The sequence below is a fragment of the Macaca nemestrina genome, chromosome 13 (assembly GCF_043159975.1).
Source record: "Macaca nemestrina isolate mMacNem1 chromosome 13, mMacNem.hap1, whole genome shotgun sequence".
Classification (NCBI taxonomy): Eukaryota; Metazoa; Chordata; class Mammalia; order Primates; family Cercopithecidae; genus Macaca; species Macaca nemestrina.
The window spans coordinates 107,235,583-107,254,681 of record NC_092137.1 but is presented as its reverse complement, the minus strand read 5'-3'; the positions used below and the strand labels follow the sequence as shown (position 1 = coordinate 107,254,681).

The 19,099-nt window shown below is 40.8% G+C and overlaps 1 protein-coding gene across 11 annotated transcripts in view; it reads left to right on the top strand.

Moving 5' to 3' along the window:
• The window catches only part of LOC105471812 (acyl-CoA oxidase like), a 382,094-nt gene extending 369,172 nt beyond the window's left edge, over positions 1 to 12,922 (top strand). For 10 of the 11 annotated variants that reach the window (XM_071077117.1, XM_071077121.1, XM_071077118.1 and 7 more), the window contains one exon: positions 5,849 to 12,922. The gene's annotated coding sequence lies outside the window, so the exon portion shown is untranslated. The remainder of the gene's footprint in view (positions 1 to 5,848) is intronic. The other variant, XM_071077112.1, reaches the window with a different exon arrangement.
• The last annotated feature ends 6,177 nt before the right edge of the window (positions 12,923 to 19,099 follow it).

Sequence of the window (19,099 nt, the reverse complement as noted above, 5' to 3'; positions counted from 1 at the left end):
AAAGAACAAAGCTGGAGGTATCATATTACTCAACTTCAAACTGTATTACAGATACAGTAATCAAAATATCATGGTACTGGTACAAAAACTGACACAGAAACCAATGGTACAGAATAGAGAGCCCAGAAATAATGCTGCACACCTACAATGCAGCACACCATCTGATCTTTGACAAAGCTAACCAAGCAAGCAATGAGGAGAGGACTCCCTAGTCAGTAAATGGTGCTGGGATAACTGACTAGCCATATGCTAAAGACTGAAACTGGACCCCTTCCTTACACCATATACAAAAATCAACTCAAGGTGGATCAAAGACTTAAATGTAGAACCTAAACCTATGATAACCTGGGAAATACCATTCCAGATGTAGGAACTGGCAAAGATTTCATTACAAAGATGCCAAAAGCAATTAAAACAGAAGCAAAAATTAACAAATTGGATCTAATTAAACTAAAGAGTTTCTTCACAGCAAAAGAAACTATCAACAGAGTGAACAACCATCCTACAGAATGGGAGAAAATATTTGCAAACTGTACATCTGACAAAGGTCTAATATCCAACATCTATAAGGAACTTAAATTTATTTATTTATTTATCTTTTTTTTTTTTTTTTTTTTTTTGAGATGGAGTCTTGCTCTGTCACCCAGGCTGGAGTGCAGTGGCCGGATCTCGGCTCACTGCAAGCTCTGCCTCCTGAGTTTACGCCATTCTCCTGCCTCAGCCTCCCAAGTAGCTGAGACTACAGGCACCCGCCACCTCGCCCGGCTAGTTTTTTTGTATTTTTTTTTTAGTAGAGACGGGGTTTCACTGTGTTAGCCAGGATGGTCTCGATCTCCTGACCTCGTGATCCGCCCGTCTCGGCCTCCCAAAGTGCTGGGATTACAGGCTTGAGCCACCGCACCCGGCTGGAACTTAAATTTATAAGACAAAAACAAACAACCCCATTGAAGAGTAGGCAAAGAACATGAAGAGACACTTCAAAAGAAGACATACATGTGGCCAACAAGCATATGAAAAAATGCTCAATATCACTAATCATTAGAAAAATGCAAATCAAAACCACAATAAGAAACCATCTCACACCAGTCAAAATGGCTATTATTAAAAAGTCAAAAAATAACAGATGCTGGCAAGGTTGCAGAGAAAAAGGGGACGCCTATATACTGCTGGTGGGAGTGTAAATTAGTTCAACCATTGCTGAAAGCAGTGTGGCAATTCCTCAAAGAACTAAAAGCAGAATTACCATTCAACCCAGCAATCCCACTACTGGGCATATACCCAAAGGAATATAAATCATTCTACCATAAGGATACATGCATGCATGTGTTCACTGCAGCACCATTCACAATAGCAAAGACATGCAATCAACTGAAATGCCCATTAATGGTAGGCTTCATAAAGAAAATGTGGTATATATACTATGCAGCCTTAAAAAAAAAATGAGATAATGTCCTTTGCAGGAACGTGGATAGAGCTGGAGTTCATTATCCTTAACAAGTCAGCATAGGAACAGAAAACCAAGTACTACTTATTCTCACTTTTAAGTGGGAGCTAAATAATGAGAACACATGGACACACAGAGGGGAACAACAGACACTGGGGCCAACCTTAGGGTACAGGGTGGGAAGAGGGAGAGGATCAGGAAAAATAACTATGGGGTACTAGGCTTGGTACATGCGTGATGAAATAATCTATACACCAGACTCCCCATGACATCAGTTGAACTATACCCACACATATATCCCTGAACCTAAAATAAAAAAACAAAAACAAGAAAAAGTAGATATGGGAAACTATAGAATCTGAGATTAATATAAATCCAAGTTAAAATTCTACAAAAGACTATTCCAGATAGTTTATGTACAAATAGAAAAGGGACCATCACTAGAAGGCTGCCTAGTTAGGTAAGGATAAGTAAAGATTAATTAAGTAAGGTTTATCCTTCCTTTCTTATACGTCCTTTCTTAATCAGGTTACTAGAAGAGAAAATTTGGGCCCAGGCGTGGTGGCTTACGCCTGTAATCCCAGCACTTTGGGAGGCCGAGGCAGGTGGATCACGAGGTCAAGAGATTGAGACCATCCTGGCCAACATGGTAAAACCCCATCTCTACTAAAAATATAAAAAATTAGCTGGGCATGGTGGTGCAAGCCTGTAGGCCCAGCTACTCAGGAGGCTGAGAAAGGAGAATCACTTGAACCAGGGAGGCGGAGGTTGTAGTGAGCCGAGATCACACCACTGCACTCCAGCCTGACGACAGAGCGAGACTCCATCTCAAAAAGAAAAAAAAGAAAAGAGAGGAAAGTTGGAAAAATGGATGATGTGTCTCGATTTTGGCCAACATTTTGCCAAACTCTCAGGATCTCCTATAGATCAACTAGAGAAAGAAGAGTCAGGGAATATTCCATTAAATAAATTTCCAGAGAGCTTGAATCAAGCTTCAGATAACTTGAATTAAGCTGATGTAGACCTATCAGCTGACAAGACTTTACAAACTTGTAAATGACACAACACATCAGGTGACTTAACCAAAATTCATAAAGAACTCCTTGGGGAGTTCAAGGTAGGCCATATCAACAAGATGACTTTAAAATAAATTTAAAATTAAAATCATTCCCTTAAGGATGTATATATGTATGTATGGGTTAGTTGAAAATAGTTTATGGGGGGAAAGGCTTAGTTAGGAATGTCAAATGATCAAATGTTTGATATAAACCAAATGTGCATGGTATTCTTTCACTTATTTATTCAAAAATATTATATACCAACTATAAAAGCACATTCTGCCTTGCTTTGCATGTAAAAGTGTAGAATCCAAAACTAGGGCAATAATGGTGCTGCAGACGCCATAGTGATGAGACAAAACTGGATATTGCGTTTAGTTTTATAAGACACCTTGGAGAAGAGAATTAACCATCCAGACTAGGCCACCAGTTTCAAGGTGGCCCAAGAGTTGAAACCAGGTGTTAAGAGGAGATTGACAATCTATCGAGGCTGATCATCCTGAAGATGGGAGACTAAGTGAAGATGTGAAAAATGTCTTTAAATATTTTAAAGGCTATTGTCTGGAAGCTTTCATAGACTACTGCTTGGTTTCTTAGGTAGCAGAAGTTATAACATCAATAGCTATGAGTTATACGAAATTGGGTTTCAGTTAATATCACACAGTGTGTCAGCTCCTTTACCAGACCCTAGGCATATAAAGATGAGCAGGACAAGATCCCCTTCCTCACAGTTAATCCATAAATTCATATTCCATATAGAGAAGTGGCTTCAGACACAATGGCTCTTCCAACAATGAGATTCATTAGGAAACTGGATGCCTCTTAACACACTGAGCTCCCATCTCTGGAACACAAAAGGAAAGACATTTCAGGTACTGTTTGGGGCACTGAGGCTGGACTGATGGTACCTGTGCCTAGCTGTGGTGTTCTGGTAGCTGCCAAGAACCAGGACTCCTATTTACCAGGACAAGCAAAGGGGGTAGCACAAGGAGAGTCTGAGCTGTGTTCCTGGAGGAAAGCAAAAGATTAAAGCCAAAAAAGTGGCCCTAAGAATCAGGTACAAAAAAGCCACAGACTGTCAACAGGAGAGCAATTCTCGAGTCCAAAGAAGGGAAGAGCAGACATAGCCAGGATGCATGGTGTGAGCCTGGGGAAAACCATCATTTGGGAACAGCCTGGGAATGCCAGCCAGTTAGTGGCTTGTTGGGAGCTCCATGTGATCAAGCAGGCTTTGGCTTGGATCAGATGGGATTGGACAAGACGCTGAATGACCCTTTGTCAGGGGTGTTAGAGATGGGACTTGTGATAGATGTCTTCCATTTGCCTCTGTAGCTCTGCTCACCACTCTTCTCTACCCCGTGTGGATCTAGGAAGTTGACCTACATGGCCTGCATCCGTGGAATCCTCGCCCTTTGGATCTACTTTGGTTTAGATAACAGCTAGAGCAGTGGTTTGGAGTCTTTGAAGAGGTCCTGCATATCCCTTGTTAGCTGAGAATAGCTAGACATTAAAGAGCGGGGAAGAGAGTGGAGTTAGAATCCCTCTGTTCCCTGCTTGCCTCACCATGGGGTCACCTTGGGATTGCTGTTTTTCTTGGATGAGGGTCACAGCTCCTCTTAAAATGTTCCTGTTTACATAGCTTTTTCTTCCAGGATCCAGCAGCCACTCCCTGCCCTCTACCCTCTAAGCCTAGAAGGTGGTAACAGCTCCAGTTACTAGCTCCAGGTACTGCACTATCTCTTAGGGATCTCCTACATCTTGTCCATCCTATTTAAATACTTCTTAGATTATACTAATGTGAACGTATCATCTGTTTCTTGGTTGAACCCTGGCTGATACAGGATTCTGGATTGAGTAACAAGATGGACTAGATTATTTCTAAGAACTCTTATACTTCTAGAGCTCCGGATTTCTTGTCACTGATCTTATATTTTTGTATCCCTGAGTGATGAGGATTAAATTTCTGCACCTAGAAACTCACAGCAAATATTTTTGTAGCACATAAGAAGTTCATCTAGAGACTCATGATTTGGCTTAACCACATAATTTATATGATTTATTATTTTTATAAGAATTTGTGTCTTCAGTATGAATTGCAGTTCATAGTCTCAGTTGCTCACACTATGTCTGAAGGGTCAGCTAACATCTTTATTGGTGTCATGTAAAAGAGCCAAAGGGCACTTAATCTGGCCAAGCAACTACTGTCCAGACTTTGGCAATTTCATAAAAGAGCTGAAATTAATCTGAAATATCTTTCATAAATAAGCTGCTCAGCCACACTGTGACACTTTCTGGGAAGATTGAATAGTTGAGGCTCCTCATAATGATGCTGATCCAAGGACACGCTAGAACCTCAAGAAAAGAACGAGGAGACCACAGGGTCTGCGTGACTGTGAACCGCATGACTTCTGAGTCTGATAAGCCATAGAAGGCAAATTGTCTTCTGGTGGGAAGATCATTTCTATTTGACTCAGAATAAGAGGGTTTTGTTTTTGCTTGGTTTGGTTTTGAGGCTGTCTTACTTCTAAGGAGTCATTATCTTTTAGAGATACACAGTGAGATGTTTGTGGATGAAATGATATGACTGAGGTCTGCTTTGCAGTGATACAGAGAGGGGGAATAGGTGGGAGCAGAGTCAAAACAAGATTTGTGGTGAGTGGATATGGGTGATGGAGACATGAGGCCCATACTATGCTCTCTATTTTTGTGTGATTTTGGAATTATTGAATATTAAGAGTTATGTGAATAAACAGTTAAATAAAAAGTGACTTCTTCCTACAGGGAAACTCATTTATTTTTGCTTGGTACCCATGATGTGATGCAGAAGCTCTGTGTGTAGGTTTCAGAAATGTAATAGGAAAAAACATATTGAAACAAAATGTAAATGAGGATTGCTATTCTTTTGTGAAAGTTTACCCAAATCATGCTCAATGGAAAATATCAAGATATTATTATTCAGGATGTACTTTTAGAGTATCTTTCATGTGGACTTTGCTGTATGGACTTTGCTCCTAAATAACTTGGGGTAGAGGAGAACCAGGTAAGTTATATATGAAATAAGATTGGTTGTGAATTAAAATTTTTTCAGTTTTGGGGAAGGATACATGGGAGTTCATTATACTATTTGTTCTACTTTTGTATATGCTTTAAATTTTTCATAGAACTTTTTTAAAAAAAGAAACCTATACTGCACATCCAAAACATGGTCATTTTACATTAGGAAAGTATTAACTTTTATGATTTTATGAAATGTAATATTATGTTATTTCTCTTTCACCTCCTTAGATTTTGTGTTTTCTAATATATTGCTATTTGTCCATTTCTTTTGTTTTCCCCCACTCCTTAGTTTTGCCTGTTGTATGGAACCAAGTTGGTGTTTCAGGAGCGGGCCTGGTATTTAGAACATAAATACTTGACTCCCGTGGCCAGCCTGAGGATCAGGAATCAGGTAAGGTCCCTGGGGTACAGAAAAACACTTTGTACATCAGCCTGGTCTCTTTGCTTTCTTAGTAAACAGTCCTGCCAATCTTCTATCGGTTTCCACTCATGGATTTTTATGCCTCTGGGACTTCACATATATGTTTTCACTGCCTATCATGATCGTATTACACTTCAGAGTTTAGGTGACAAGGGAATGACTCATTGTACATGAGCTTTCTAAATGAAAAAGAGAGGAAGGTGTCAAAGTGTTTTCCTTGTCGTGGCAAAAAAAAAAGTATTAATGATTTCTTTTCTGCTTCTTATCAAAGCCTATTAATACATTGTTCATATTAAGAAGAAAGACCCGGGGTATTTTTATGTCAGTGGTAGCCATGGGGAATTCAATACAATAGCTATGGAGCACCTGAAAAAGAAGGTGAGGCCAGTATTCATCACTAAAATGCTACTGCAAAGAAAAAGAATGTGAAACAGCATACTCATCAGTAAAACACATTTCTGATTACGTCCTTTCTGCAGGAGAGATGCTGAAACACAAACAGGTATAAGACTCAGTCTCCACATAAAGGGAGATCATATCCAAGGACACAAAACCAACTTTAAAAACATAAATACTGGCCAGGTATGGTGGCTCATGCCTGTAATCCCAGCACTTTGGGAGGCTGAGGCGAGCAGATCTCCTGAGCTCAGGAGTTCGACTCCACCTTGGACAAAATGGTGAAACCCTGTCTCTACCAAAATACAAAAAAATTAGCTGGGCATGTGCCTGTAGTCCCAGCTACTCGGGAGGCTGAGGCATGAGAATTGCTTGAGCCCCGGAGTTGGAGGTTGCAGTGAGCAGAGATCGTGCCACTGCACTCCAATTTGGGCTACAGAGTGAGACTCCATCTCAAAACAAAACAAAACAACAACAACAACAACAGCAAAACACACACACACACACACACACACACACACACACACACACACACATACTCTCACAGGGGCATGGAGGTTTTCAAATGAACTTGGCCATAAGAATAAATTCAGAGTTGACAGAACAGATGTCTTAGGAATAAATGCCATTCTTATGCTAGACCTTGAAGAATAGAAAATTAAGAGGTGGTGGCCCAGTTGAGAGGGGAAAATGCAGTTGAAACTTCAGACAGGGTTGATAAAGGGAGGAAGATCATAGAAATGGAGTACTTAGACATATTAATAAATAATACAGACTTTACCTGTCTAAAGGCAAACCTGGAGAAGTCTTCAGGAATCAGACTACAGTGGACCCTGGAGAACCTGGAAGAACCTTTTTCCTTTTCAGGAAAACAGAGAAAAGTATATGTAATGATGCTACAGTAATGTATTTCTATATAACAAATGACTCCAAACTTATGACTTAAAACAACCACCACGTATTATTTGTCTTGGTCCATTTTTTGCTGCTGTAACAGAATACCATAGACTGGGTAATTTATAAGGAAAAGACATGCATTGCTTACAGTGCTGGAAGATGGAAAGTCCAAGGTCGAGGGGACCACGTCTGGCAAGGGCCTACGTGTAGCACCATCCCATGGAAGGGAAGAGCAAGAGAGCGTGAAAGCAAGAGAGAAGGAAGGGAGGGGTTGAACTTATCGTTTTGTTAGGAAACACTCCTGAGATAACAGCATTAATCCATTCATGAGGGCAGAGCCCTCATGGCCTATTCACCTTCTAAATGTCATCTCTCTCATCACTGTTGCATTGGGGATTAAGTTTTCAACACATAAACTTTGGGGGACACATTCAAGCCACAACATCATTTCTCATGATTTTGCACTCTAGACAGAGTTCAGCTATTAACAGACAGTTCTTCTGCTCCATGTGGTGGCTGCTGGGGTTAGGGGTTCAAAATGACTTCTTCACTCTTATGGCTGGCACCTCAGCTAGGATGACAGGAATAGATGGGCAATTGTCTCCTTCCATGTAGCCTAGTTTGGGCCTGTTCACAGTAGGGTAGTTTCAGGTGGTCGAATGTTTTATTTGATGGCTGCCAGGAAGGAGAAAGTAGAAGTTGCCAGTCTTCTTAAAGGATAGGCCAAGAACTAACAGTGTTACTTCCACTGAATTCTATCAGTCAAAGGAAGTCACAGTGCCAGCACAGATTCAGAGCTGGAGGAGACACTTTACCGCTTGATGTGAGGAGTACATGTACACGCTGGGAAGGAAAGAATTGATGGCAGCTATCTTTGAAGACTATTTCCCACAAAGAGAGTGCCCACTTTGGGAAGATGGAAGAATACTTTTTAATTAGAAACAAACAAACAAAAAAACTACATAAGGGAAGATTTTAAATCTGTGCCACCAGGTGTTTCAGTGACACAGAATTAGATAAACAATATACAATATATCAAAGGAATATTTAGTGAAGGAAATGAACTTTCATATAAAACATTGAAGTGCTTTTGTATTTTTTTTTTTTTTTTGAGATGGAGTCTTGCTTTGTCACCCAGGCTGGAGTGCAGTGGCATGATCTCAGCTCAGTGCAACCTCGGCCTCCCAGGCTCAAGTGATTCTCTTGTCTCAGCTTCCTGAGTAGCTGGGATTACAGGCACCCGCCACCATGCCTGGCTAATTTTTGTGTTCTTAGCAGAGATTGGGTTTCACCATGTTGGCCAGGCTGGTCTTCAACTCCTGGACTCAAGTGATCCGCCAGTCTTGGCCTCCCAAAGTGCTGGGATTACAGGCATGATCCACCACACCCGGCCTGCTTTTGTATTCTTACAGTGCCACATGCTTTCCACACTTCTCACTTACTGGATCCTCTTAACAGCCTGGGAGATAAGCAGGCAGGAGCCAGCCACTGTGGAACAAGCTTTATCTGTAGGGCTATAGGACATCTCAAAGCCTTCTTTGTCACATCGCTGAGCTGCCAACCCTGAGCACTCATCCCGTTTGCTGGTATCCCCAAAGGGGAGAGGATAGTGGAGCTGGCACAAATCCTTCCTTTCCCACTGCCACCATAACTCTTTGCAGGGATCTCAAGGCTTTAGAGAAATGATTTGCAGCCATTCTTCACAAAAAATATCTGGGACCCTTGGTCAATTGAAAGTGCTACATGAAAGTGTGCTTGCAAAGAGAGTGTGCTTGCAAAGAGAGTGTGCTTGCAAAGAAGATTAGAAGAGACTGGGCTGACTGGTATTACTGACATGGGTCCAGGTGTTTTCACATGATAGCTCTCCACAGTTACTGATTCTTTCTTCAGATGCATCTAACATTCTGGTTACTTCATCCCCCTAGTTTTTAATTCCAATTGTTAGAATTTTTATTTTTAAAATTATTGTTATGTTATTATTATTATTTTGAGACAGAGTCTTGCTCTGTAGCCCAGGCTGGAGTGCAGTGGCCTGATCTTAGCTCACAGCAACCTCTGCCTCCCGGGTCCCCGTTCAAGCCATTCTCCTGCTTCAGCCTCCCGAGTAGCTGGGATTATAGGCACGTGCCATCATGCCCAGCTAATTTTTGTATTTTAGCAGAGATGGGGTTTCATCATGTTGGCCAGGCTGGTCTTGAACTCCTGACCTCATGATCTGCCCCCTTCAGCCTCCCAAAGTGCTGGGATTACAGGAAAAAAGAAATTTTTTATGTCATACATGTCACTTTTTCATTTCCTGTTCCCCAAAGATATATTCAGTATTGTATTTTATTTTTTATATGTTGAAACTGTGGATTTGCCAAGCTTGTCCATAATACCTGCCTAGTACCCATCAAAACTGACGATGCATGAAAGACGAGAAAAGACTGAAGCCATCACAGTGCAGAAGAGACTCAGGAGACATGATGACTAAATACAATGCAGTATGCTGCATTGAATCCTAGGACAGAAGTATATGAGTTTCTATGAGGAGAAAAACTGGAAAAATCTGAATAAAGTCTATCGTTTAGTTATTAGTAATGCATTAATATTGGTTTCCTAGTTTTTACAATGAGCCCTAGTTATGGGGAAACTGGGTGAAGGGCATATGAGAAATCTTGTTATCTTTGAAACATTTCTGTAAATCTGAAAGTATTCCAAAATAAAAAGTTTGCTAAAAACAGCAAAAAGTTAGCATAGGGAGATGGCAATCAGCCCAAACTGTTTCTAAATAAATAAAACTTTCCAGAACACCCAGGACTTACACTGACACTCCAGTCTAATGGCAATTAGAAATGCATATATATATATACTTAAAAATTATTTCATTCTCATTAGGATCTTCAAGGAAAGTAAGGCTAATATAATCCCCATTCAACAAATGAGTAAAACTAAGAAAGAGAGACATTAAATGACTGAAATGACTGTCCAAGAGTCTAGCTAAACACAGAAACCAGAACTCCGAATCCCAAATGGAGGTGGGTTAAGCTCCAGGCATCACCTATTTGTAGTCCTGCTTGTTCCCTTGGCACACTATAGGGCACTAGACGCCCTGAGGAGTTCACACGCTTCCCCAAAGTGGCAAAATCCATCCACATATTCAGAAGGTAGCCCAAGTGCCCAGTTGTTCACCTGAGGCCCCACAAGAGAAGGAGTTCGGTTGAGGTTTATTTTTAAAATTCCAATCCCCCCCAGTCCTTCAAATTAGATAACTAACGCCCATTCTTTTGTCTGGAACTTCAGTGTTGTCAGAGCAGGTCCATATTCATTCTCATATCATCCTCACAAGCACCCTTCGGTGTGAACAGCTGTTACTCCCCTGTAGGCACTGGGAAACTGAGGTTGACTTGCTGCTTAGTGAGCAAATGGTAAGCTGGGGCTTCTATGGCAGGTTTCGGACTCCACTCCACTGCTGTCCTAGTGTCTCCCGGGCTGGGGAGGAGGATGAGCTGCTCCCCCTTGCTGCCCTCTCTGTGAGACCTTGGCTCGAAGGCCAGTGGTGGTGCCCCGGGGCTCCATCCTAACAAGGTCTCTAAATACACAAGATTCCTGTGTCCTGGCCATTAAGCATTTTTGCAGGGGTATGTAGAGAACAATTGTGTTCTTTGTTCTTGGAAAATTTAGTGTCCAGGCATTATCCTGTTTCAGTCTTCATTAACCCAGACATTTGTATTTATTTTGCTTCAGATAATTATCAGCATTAGTGAGTAGCTATGAGCTGAGGCTCATTTTAAGGAAGAAAGCCTTTCAAAATGACCCAACAGTTAACAATTGTGTATCTCCATTAAAACCGACTTCGTTTTGCTTTTTAAAAAATAAAATAAAGCAAAGATCTCAGCTTCTTAAAGTGGAGAATTTTGATGCAAATGACTATTTGCCTATTAATCTCTTACTTTATCTTTACGCCATCCCTTGAAGTTGACTGAAGTTACGGTAGCCTTATTTTGCTCCCTGAACTCCGGGGCACAGCTGTCCTGCTCTGCCAGCGCCTGCCTGCATTCGGACGTATGGAAAAGAACAAGTACTTGTGAACATGTGGTCAGCCCACGCTGAGAAATCAATGCAGGAGGAAGCATTTCAGTCTATGTGTGTTGAGAGAACCACAGCCCAGCTGTGGGTTGCAGATCAAAAAAGGACCCTATTCAGTGTGGTGAAAATAATACTTAGCAAAATGTTGAATCAGGTTCTATTTCCTGCCATGAGCTCAAATAATGGAATCATGTGAGCATGCAGGTGATGAAGGACCTGCGGGGAAGTGAGGCGGGCTGTGTAACTCACGCACAGCAGGGAGGAAGGTCACTCCACCTCCCAGGGGCCGTAGTGAATTGCCTGTAAAATTAGCAGTGTTGAAAAAGCAAAAACTCATTCACTAAGAGAGAAAATAAATACTGATTGTAACCATGTCCAAGAAATCTGGACACCTCCCCCGTATTTGATCGTATTTACACCCATAGCTGCTACTTTCACCCGAACGTTGCCTTAATGTCCTATTTGAGTCATAACTGTCAACTCCGAGATGCATTGTTTCTGTTGGCACCTTAGTGCACCTGAGGCTTTCTCCCATGCCTCTAAGGCTGTTTTCATTTTCGTGTTTCCCTGATGTGCTAGGTGAAGCCCAGATTCATCAGCACAAGCACAATCCTGTTGGTAAAATCCTGAATCCTGTTTGCACCCTTGTTCTTAAGTGGACACAGGAGCAGTTGCAGCAGCCAGTAGCCTTCATCTGCCCTACTGAAAGGAGGCATTCGTTTTCTCCCTGAGTCAGGGATTGCTGCTCAGGAGCCCAGCTGCAATAAGGAGGCCAAGGAGAGCCTGTTGATGACATGTGATTGAGATTCTGACTGTATCTGCTCAAGTCTAAAATGACCACTAGGGCCTGGGTTTTCGTTTCAGTTCAGTCAGTCAAACGGTTGAATCGTAGAGGAAGAAGAGCATTCAAGCCCGCTGATTAATGAGTCATTCAAGTAGTTCTGAGTAGACATTGCCAATGGCATCTTGCTTTATTCTCAGGAGACGTGGCTTGGAGTAAGAATGTGCAGAAGTGTGGTAGACACCAGGCCCCAAAGCCAGGATGCTGCTTGGCTCCTTTGAATGTAGAAGATGGATTACACTCATTGACTCTTTTAATCTAAGCATAAAGTATAAATGCAGTTACTGCTTGGGATTAAAGAACACAGAAAAAAATTTAGGAGAGAGTTCTAAGCTGGAAAGATGGTGCTGGGATATTAGCCCTTCTCAGATCTGAACTTCAAGAAAAACAAATACCCCACACGCACACCCGCTGGGCTTAGAAAACGGTACATGTGCCCTGAACTTCCTACAAATGTGGTGTTGGTTGTTTTCTATGCCACAGTGAATGTTTCTTTTAATGAAAACTCAGCTTTCCCATCCTTCTATTTCTCATTCCCCAGACCACCTGGATCAAGAGACATGTTCAGACGCTAGAACTGAATGTATCATGAACTAAGGTTTAGGCACAGCATATTGAAAGCATTCATTGGAGTGGGGAAGAGAGATGGGGTTTCTTGGTCACTCACCTCCTACCCGTAGACTTTTGCTTTTCTCTATAATGAATTTGAGGGGGAAAAAAAAAACCTCTGTTTCCCTCACTTCCACCCCATTCACCCCACCCACCCCACCCAGTAAGGCCCATCTGAATTGGCTTCAAGGCAGTGAGAACCCCTGGCTGTGTCATCCTGACTGAAGCTGGTGTGGGGTGTAAGCACAGGGACCTACTCTGCCAGGGTGGGAAGGGACAGCCTCTCCCTGGCTGTGGTCAGTGAGTTGAGGATGTTATTGACACGACATTGAAATGGAGTGGTCACACCGGAAATGCAACTGGGGGTCAAATTTTTAAATCCTCTTTGATTTGAAAGCATCCCCAGAAGTGGTTTTAACCTAGCTTCACATCTGTAGGACTCCTGGTTCACCTCTTGGAGACAGCACGGACCAAGTAGAATGTAGGTGTCTCCTGCTCCACCTTCTCCTACCAGTGCAAAAGACTCTAAAACAGGGAAATAGGGAAAATATTAGTACAAACAGTGTCCTGCTAAGAGATGGGAAAATCTCTCTTTTTCCTACCCCTTTCCTTCTACTCCTGACCTTGCATGCTCCTCAGTGGTATAAAATACACTGTTGAACCTATAAATGCAGGCCATTCAAGTCAGGTTAAGAAAATCTAAATGGGATTTGGTTTCTTCAGTTTGGCCAGTAAAAGGGACCCTGAGGTCACCCCCTGCAATCCCAGTTTCCTCATGGCAGCCACCTGGTCAACCCTCTTGCTATGCCTCACAGTACAGCCTTGTGTATCCGGAGACTGAGCTGGGATCATTCTATTTTCTTCATTCAAGGGTAACTAATAAGCACAAGAGAGGGCAAATTGTTTTGCTGAGCTCCAGCCTCTGAGTTTCTCTGGCAGCTGCATTATCCTGGTCTCCTTGGGGAGATGCTTAAAGTGCTGGGAAATTGGGTGCCCTTCTCCATGAGTGTCTTTGGGTTCATACCCTCGGTCCAGGATGCACAGTGAGAATTTCTGACTGGTGAAACTTGCACCTAAGAAGAGCCGTGTTGCACAAAAAAAGGACCTCTCAGGAGATGAGACTCATCTGAGTCCAATCAGATTCCAGTAGTGTGGTTAAGAATAGTGGATTTTACTATGATTCCAGGGAATTTAAATAAATTACTGAACTTGAAACAGAAATGACCCCTACTATATCTATTTTTGTATAAATTAATATTCTAGCTAGAAATAATAACTTTTATAATGTAAAATGTGTTTGTAGTTGCTTTTCATTTTTCTGATGGTAAGTTACCTTTTCCCTTTTATTTTGCAGACGAGCCATTGCTGTGGCCTGTTCCATTTCACTTCTCTTCCCTTCTCTGGGGGACTCAAAGTATTTGGTACTTAGTAACCATTAAAAGATAGCACACAGGGGCCGAGCACTGTGGCTCATGCCTGTAATCCCAGCCCTTTGGGAGGCTGAGGCAGGCGGATCACTTGAGGCCAGGAGTTCAAGACCAGCCTGGCCAACATAGTGAAACCCATCTCTACTAAAGAAAACATGAAAAATTAGCCAGGCATTACAGGTGGTGGCATGCACCTGTAATCCCAGCTACTAGGGAGGCTGAGGCATGAGAATTGCTTGAACCCGGGAAATGGGGGTTGCAGTGAATGAAGATCATGCCACTAATTCCAGCCTGGGCGACAGAGCTAGACTCTGTCTGAGAGAGAGAAAAAAAAAAAAAAAAGCGCTTAGGGGTGACCGCATGTTAAGACACAGAGAAGGGACAGGACTTAACTTGTGAGAGCTGATACGTCTATGGAAGGAAATTAAGGACTCTTTGCATCTTCCTTTCGTGGACAGCTAGTCATTCACATCACAGATTGTGGCCTTGAACCACTAGGCATTGATTCCGTTAACCTAATTGGCTGTTGCTGAGACAACATAAGTAAAAATGTCCAGTTCAAGTGTATGATTTTTTCGGGACTTTGGGGATACAGGTGTTCTATTAATCTGCATAACACTTCCATGGATGAGTTCATCTTGTGATAATTTAGCAAGCTGCTATATACCTATTATGCTTCACCTAAAAAGCATAAAAGGAAATAGAAAAAATAATCTCCTGCTGCTTATATAAAACATTTTTGTTAAAACCTAACTTGAAAGTTATTCTGTGATTGTTTTGGTTGTTTTTTAATGAGGGTCTTTTTTGAGAGAACCATAAATTCACATGCAATAGTGCAGAGATTTCATGTCCCTTTACTTAGTTTCCCCCATTGGCAACATCTTGTACAACTATGGTTTTACAATCTGGCACCCAGGATTTTTATACAATGACATTGATACAGTGAAGATACAGAGCATTTTTGTCACCACTTGTGGCTCTTATAGCCACACCCTCTTCCCTTCCTTTACCCTCTCTTTAATCTCAGGTGACTACTAAGCTGTTCTCCATTTTTATAATTTTGTCATTTCGGGAATGTTGTATAAATGAAATCACACAATATGCAACCTTTGGAATTGGCTTTTTTCATCCAGCGTGATTTTCTGAAGATTCATCCAGGTTGTCGCACATATCAATGGTCTCGTCCTTTTTATTTCTAAGTAGTATTCCACACTACAGATGGACTGCTGTCTGTTGAACCAGTCACACATTGAAGGATATGTGGATTGTTTTTAGTTTCTGACATTTAGGAATAGAATAAATAAAATAAATTTCATTTTCCCATACAGGATTTTGTGTGAATATAGGTTTTAATTTCTCTGTAGCAGATGTTCAGGGGTTCTATTGCTGGGTCGCATGGTAGGTGCATGTTGACATTTTTAAGAAATTGCCAAACATTTTTTAGAGTGGCTGTTAACATGTTACATTCCCACCATCAGTGTAGAAGTGATCCAGTCTCTTCACATCCTCACTAGCATTTGGTATTGTCATTACTTTCTATATTAGCCATTCTGATATGTATGTAGTATATTTCATTGTAGCTTTGGTTTGCATTTACTTAATGGCTAATGATGTTGAGTATCTTTTCATATGCTTATATGCCATCTGTATGTTCTCTTTGTTGAAAAGTTTGTTCACTTCATTTGCCCATTTCTAATTGGATTGTTATTTTTTAAAAACTGTTTATATGTTCTAGATACTAATCCTTTGTCAGATATGTAGCTTGCAAATATTTTCTCCTAATTTATAGCTTGCCTTCTTATTCTTTTAATATGGTCTTTAATAGAGTAAAAGTTTTTAACTTAATCAAGTCTAATTTATCAATTTTTCCTTTTATGGACTGTAATGTACTTTTACTGTCGAGTCTAAAAACTTTTCACCTATTCCTAGATCCTGAAGATATTATACTGTGGGCTTTATCTAAAAGTTTTATACTTTTACATTTTTCATTGAGCCATGATCCATTTTTAGTTACTTTTTATATAAGGTAGGAAACAGGTTGAGATTCCTTTTTGCTTGTTGGTTTTTCGGTGCACCAATGTCCAATTGCTCCAATACTAGTAGTTGAAAAGGCTGTATTTCCCATGTTAAATTGCTTTAACACCTTTAAAAATTAATTGGTCATATTTGTATGGTTCTATTTCTGCATTTTCCTACTTGATCTATATATCTATGTGTCTATCCCTTCACCAATACCACATAGTCTTAATTACTATAGTTACATAAGTCTTGAAATATGGTAGTTTGATTCCACCTCTTTATTATTTTACAGAATCACTTTAGCTATTCTAATTCCTTTGCCTTTTTATAGAAATTTTAGGGTGATCTTGCCTATATTTACGACAAATCTTTCTGGGATTTTGACAGGTATTGCATTAAACCTGTAAGTTAATTTGAGGAGAAATTACATCTTACTATGCTGAATCTTCCAGTCTATGAATATGGTATGTCTCTCTACTTACATAGATCTACACTGATTTATTTCATCAGCATTTTACTGTGTTCAGCACACAAGTCCTAGTCTTATACATGTTTCATTGGATTACATCTATGATTGTAAATGGTACTGCATATTTAATTTTAGTGTCTGCATATCCATTACTATTATATGGAAATAAAACTATTTTTATATGTTGATCTTTTATCCTATCATCTTGCTCAACTTGTTAAATCTAGAAGTTCTTATAGATTCCTTGGAATTTGCCATATAGACAAACATGTAATCTGCAACTAGGGACAGTATTTCACTGGATAAAAGATTCTGTGTTGACAATTCTTTTCTTTTAGCACCTGAACACATTTCTGGCTTCCATGGTTTCTAAAGAAAATCTGCTGCCAATTGTTCTTTTCTCCCTTGTAAGTAAAATGTTATTTCTCTTTCTCTGCTTTTAAGATTAAAAACTATTTACGATGTGCCTTTGAATAAATTTATTTGGATTGATCCTGTTTGAGGTGGTTTATCTCTTTTGCCAAATTTGGGGAGTTTTCAGCTATTGTTTCAAATACTTTTCTGCCCAGCCCACTTCCTCTTCTCTTTTCAGAACACTGATGACACTTAGGTTAAATCATTTTTTAAAAATAATTACACAGGTTCCTGATGCTCTGTTCATTATATTTTCAGTCCATTTTCTGTCTATTATTGAGATTCAGTAATTTTATTGTGCCATCTTTCAGTTCACCAATTCTTTCCACTGTCCCCTCCATTTTGCTGTCAAAACCATCCACTGAGTTTTTAATTTGGGTCATTGTAGTTTTCAGTTCTAAAATTTCTATTTGGGCTCCTTTGTATTTCCTTTTCCATTGCTAAGATTTTCTGTTTCTTTGCTGAAACTTTATTTTTTTCATTGATTTCAAGTGTGTTTATAATTGCTCACTGAAGCAGTTTTATAATGACTGCTTTAAAAACTTTGTCAGATAATCCCACCATCTCTGTCATGTTGGCATTGACATCTATTGATTGTCTTTTTTTACCCAGTTTGACATCTTCCTAGTTCTTGATATGGAGTGACTTTTTATTGAAACATGAACATTTTGGATATTAAATTATGAAACTCTGGATCTTACTTAAATCTTCTGTTTTAGCTGGTTTCCTCTAACACTGTTCCAGTGAGGAAAAGGGGGTGCATCACCTCATTACTGCCTTATAGGGATAGTAGTCTAGGTTCTCTACTTAGTCTCTATTGACATCCAAAGGGCTGGGGACTCCTTCTTACTTCTGGGTGGAAGTGGGAGTTTTAGTTACTAACTAGGCCTCCACAGACATCTCACTGATGGGAAGAGCAGGAAAGCCACATTACTGTTCCCTAAGGGGCCTTTACTGACACTGGCAGTGACTTTGTTACCGCCATGTGATGACAAAGTCTTGATTCCCACTAGGCCTTCTGTGACAGCACCCCATCTGGTAAAGTGAAGGATGCCTCTCTACTGCCAGGTGGAGGTGGAGGTACCAGCTCCCCATGTGGTCTCCACTGACACCATGGTGGGCACCTCACTACAGCATGTTGTGGCTGTAAGAGTAAGCTCCCCCATTTAGCCTTTAGAGCCATAGCAGGGGTGGGGGGCATGGAATGCACAGTTTGTTCAAACTAGGCTTTTGTTAGGATTTTTGTGTACATCTGTTGGTGGTTCCAGGTTGCCAGCTTTGTTTAGCTCCAGTGTGGGATATATGAGGCAAAAAGAAAATGCAAGGAATTCACCACTGTGTCATTCCTTGAATCCTATGCTTCCTAGATAGCCTGATTTCTCTTCACCCTTCAGAGTCTTCTAAGATTTGCTTTATATATAATATCCAAGGATTCAGCTGTACTTAGTAGGAGAAATAGGGAAAAGTGACTTTGACTACAGTTGTTGTTGTTGTTCTTGTTGTTGTTGTGTTGTTGTTGTTTGAGATGGAGTTTTTGCTCTTGTTGCCCAGGCTGGAGTGCAATGGCATGATCTCGGCTTACCTCCATCTCCATCTCCCGGATTCAAGCGATTCTCCTGCCTCAGCCTCCCAAGTAGCTGGGATTACGGGCATGTGCCTCCATGCCCAGCTAATTTTGTATTTTTAGTAGAGATAGGGTTTCTTCATGTTGTTCAGGCTGGTCTCGAACTCCTGACCTCATGTGATCCGCCCATCTCAGCCTCCCAAACTGCTAGGATTACAAGTGTGAGCCACCATGTCTGGCCTTTGACTACAGTTTTTGAGAACAGAAAATGGTATCTGAAATGACTGGAGAGCTTTCTGAGTTCATTTGGCCCCAGATCAGTGTTCTCCATGGAACTTCATTTTTTGAGCCCCATTTCACTAGAACCACCCCAATCCCTCTGTCCTCATGATAAGAAGTCTGCCTTTAACTGTTT